This window comes from Pteropus medius, unplaced genomic scaffold, assembly GCF_902729225.1.
Source record: "Pteropus medius unplaced genomic scaffold, Ma_sr-lr_union100, whole genome shotgun sequence".
NCBI lineage: Eukaryota > Metazoa > Chordata > Mammalia > Chiroptera > Pteropodidae > Pteropus > Pteropus medius.
The window spans coordinates 7028162-7032525 of NW_024354500.1; the positions used below are offsets into that span (position 1 = coordinate 7028162).

At 37.2% G+C, this 4364-nt stretch overlaps 1 pseudogene; it reads left to right on the forward strand.

Annotated features, from left to right (window-relative positions):
• Nucleotides 1-3940: 3940 nt before the first annotated feature.
• LOC120595177 (uncharacterized) lies at nucleotides 3941-4059 on the forward strand (annotated as a pseudogene).
• The last annotated feature ends 305 nt before the right edge of the window (nucleotides 4060-4364 follow it).

Here is a 4364-nt window from a genome sequence, read left to right on the forward strand (position 1 = left end):
AAAAAAATTTTTGACTCATTTTAATATATGTGCAGAGGTATCATATTGTGACTTTAATTTGCATTTCATAACTAATGATGTTGAGAATATTTTCAAGTGCTTCCTCCACTTCCTCTGCACCTATACATTTTTTTTGGTGAAGTATCTGTTCAAAGCTTTTGTCCATCATTTATTTGGTTGATTGTTTTCTTATTACCAAGTTTTGAGGGTTTTCTTTTACTGCATTCTGGACACAAGTCATTTGACAGATATATGTTTTGCAAATAATTTCTCCTTATATGTGGCTTATCTTTTCATTCTCTTAACGGTGTCTTTTGTAGAGAAGTTTTTAATTCTGATGAAATGTAATTTATTAATATTACTTTAGTTGCCTATCCCAAGGTCATAAAGATTTGTTTCTATGTTTTCTTTTAGGGATTTTACAGTTTCAGGTCTTACATTTAGATCTCAGATCCATTTTTGGTTAATTTTTGCATAAGGTATGTGGTATGGGTCAACGTTATTAGTATTATTTTGCATATGATGTTCAATGGTTTCAGCACAATTTTTGAAAAAATTATTCTTTCTCTGTTAAATTGTTTTAGTGCCTTCATAAAAAATCAGTTGACTGTATAGTGTTTATTTCTAGTTTCCCTACTATTGCATTGACCTATGTACCTACACTTCCACCAATATGACATTCTTCTTCATTGCTGCAACTTTATACCAAGTTTTAAAATAAGAAAGCATGGATCCTCTCTGTTTTTTTAAAATTATTTTAGCAATTCTAGTTCCTTGGTCTTTCCATATGAATTTTAGAATCAGTTTATCAAATTCTAGAGGAAAAAAAAGTCTGCAGATTTTGATAGGGATTGAATTGAATCTCTAGCAACCCTATGACCTACGCTTGCGAACTTCTGAGTGATAAAGAGGGTGAGTCAATGAGCTTTAGCTTTTCTGTGATTTTTTCGGAGATAAAATCATGTCCTGTATGCTGCCAGGTCAATAGGAGGCATAAAGGACTTGAGCTTTATGTTCACATGCAGAAGGCAATCTTCCTGGTGAAAAACTATGCTAAAGTTGCTTTTGTCTTACTGTCCAGTGTTGCCCAGGATCACCATTTGGAAAAGAAAACTGTTTAAATCATTCCTGGATGAGAACATAATAGTTACTGGGAGAGAACAAAGTAGATACATTGCTCAAAAAGAAGAGGAAGGAATAAAGACATAGGAAAACTAAGAGTCCAGTAATGTAGTAAGTAAAAATATGTAGGAGAATTTAAATGGAAAAAAAATGACAGAGAAAATAGACAAAACCATTGAAACCAATTCAGTTTGACAAGAAGAAAGAGCAGTAAAGGAAACAAGAAAAGAAAAAAAATACAATGCATTATATGGTTTTTATTGCTCTGCTTTATTTGAAGATTTCCTGCCAAAATATTAAAAACATGCAATCATGAATTACATGCTGTATATAAAATTAAATAAAATATACACAGACTTCAAATAAACAGTCATTATATTTTACTTATAATCAATAATGCCTCATGATAGAGGCATCTGGAACATCATATTTAAACATTTCTTGAAAGCAATAAACAAGGAATGTTCTTTGACATGTAGAACAGATATTAGTGTATTACTCACATAAGCATATGACTTTAACTTTCCACTTTATTTTATTTCTGGGGCATTTTCAAGTACTGTCCTTAATGTATCTCTCACGTGATGATAGCTGTTTGAGAATTAATTATAAGAAATTAGAGGGAGTAGATGATATGGAGTGATGCCTATTTTTAGCTCCACAACCCTAAAACTACACATCTGATATTTAAAAATGAGAATCAAATACAATTCTCTTGGATTCCTGCCTCAGCAACTGCCTCGCATGTGATCATTTTGGCCACAGCTCTGCTCTCAGCAAGTCTTTACATGACAGTCTTTTCCTCCTGTTTTCAAGCATCATTTACTCCCCCAGTCTCTCTGGACCCCTCTAGGCATATTGTGGTCCGGCCCTTACCTCATGGCCCTATAATTATGTTGTGTGTGCGGGAAGCAGGATGGAAAGGATGGCATCTGTAGACATGTCTGCCAGCAGATGAGTGAAAATGTGCCTTCACTTGCCTTATGCACTGCAAATATCTCTGACAGAAAAGAAAAAAAAATACGAGTATACATATATATGACCTCTGCCATGCTGTCAGTGTGATCTGCTCTGCAGGTATGAGCTCCCTCACTGGCTAGTATTTGTAAGTGGAACTCATCTCTCTGAAATCTAAGTGAAATGCACCTATTTTCCTCCTTTCTCCAATTTTCAAGATTATCCGGAAATTTTCAGCTGTTTCTATTTATTTGTATATCTTTCTTCTGTATTTTATCATTTTAAAGTTTCCCCTAATTACCAGGCAATGGCTCAACATAATATTGCTGTAGCTCAAACAGTCACTTTTAGCAAGAAGATGTTGTCACATTAATGATCCTGTGACTTTTAAGAATGAGGAATATATAAACGCCAACTGTTTCCATTAGAAAGAATGATTCCTCTCACTATAAAGAAAAATACAATGTTCACATATCAAGTGTCAAGTAATGAAAACCCCATTCTAAGCTTGGAGAGAAACTGCCCTGCATTTGTTGTTATAATGTCCGAAGTTATCCATTGAATTTATCCATAAAATTCTCTGTGACTGCAGTGACCTAACCAGCATGATTTCTGAAAACAAACTGTTTTCATATGACAGATTTAGCTGACGTGTGCAGGCCATCTTCCTGCGAAAAAGACCTAGAAGTACTACACAAAATAAAGCAAAAATGATTTATTTAATGCATAGTTGAGTTCAAACTACAGAAAAGAATGTTTCCAGGGACTGAGAAAGAAGCAGGCACCAAAACCTACAGTGGCAAGAATTGACATGTAGGAGACCACACAGCCAGAGGACCCAGGCATGGCCTTTGGGGATTCTGAAATGTGACTGGGCCCTACTGGAAACTGGGGTCTGACCATGCAGCTACAAGCTGGGTAGTACCAGATTCAGCAGGGCCTAAAACTGGGTGGGCCCCAAACAATCGATTATAAAAAGGAAATGATATATCTGAGATCAGAATCAAGAGGGTCCAGAGGACACAAGTATACTGCATGAGCAGGTTACCAGGCCCCTATAATACCTTCCTCTGTCACACTCCTGCCTCTCCCTCAGTTCACATCTCTGGCGTCATTTGCAGGAGGGGTCCCCTACGACCAACTTAGGGAAAAGGAACATCTCGAGCTTGACTCGTGGTGAATTGGCTTGGTATGTTGGTACATGCTGAAAATGGGGTGCTTCTGCACTACAGCCCAACTAAGGGATTATGGTAAGGAGAAATCCCTCTGACGAATAGTTTCAGAGGATGCACTTCATCATCCACTTTGTGTGGAAACAGAAATGACCAAAGATAAAGGGATACATGGACTCATGGGCAGTGGCAGACAACTGAGCTGATTAGCCAGGGGCTTGAAAAGAATAAGATTGAAATAATGATATAAGGAGGACTGGGAAAGAGACACGTGGAAGGATCTCCATGAATAGACACAAAGTGTGAGATCATCCACCTCTGTATGAGAAAGTACAACAAAAACAAAAGAAAGAAAAGATAACCAACAAGGTGGAGAAGATGTTTGCTAGTCGATATGCCAAAAACCCTTGGAAAATCCTGCCTTGCATGCCAAGCCTGTCAGACATTTAACATCTGAAAATTCTTCCTTTCTCTGAGAGGAGATAAAACCTTGGCACTAGCATTTCTAAAAGCACCATACACAAAGCCCTCACCATTTCATCCCAAGAGATGATAATTCACACAAAATACCAGCAGAGAAAGACTGGACGCATGTCATTTGCACATCTCGCTCTTTATTCAGAAAAATGATGCATGCTTGCTTTTTTTTTTTTTTTTAATAACGTTTTATTTTAAAAAGCCCACTTCTGGTCTATGGCCATGCTACCCTGAACAAGCCCGATCCCGTCTGATCTCAGAAGCTAAGCAGGGTCGGGCCTGGTTAGTACTTGGATGGGAGACCACCTAGGAACACCAGGTGCTGTAGCCGTAAAAAATAAAAATATAAAGGATTGTAACCTGACAAGGTCCTTGCAATCTGTGAGGTCAACCAAGTGTTGCCTTGCCTAAAAAAACAAAACAAACAAAAAAAACCTCACTTCTTCGTGACCCTAACAAGAAAAGAACAATTATAATTGAATTTCATCTCTGTTAATCATTCTAACTTTTATAAAAAGGGCATCTGGACACCTTCCCTTTCTGGGAAACAGCTGTAAGGTCATGTCCACCAAATGACAACCTTCTTTTTAGTTCAGCTCTTTTAAGATGGGGTGGTGCAGAGAGCCTAGCTCTTAA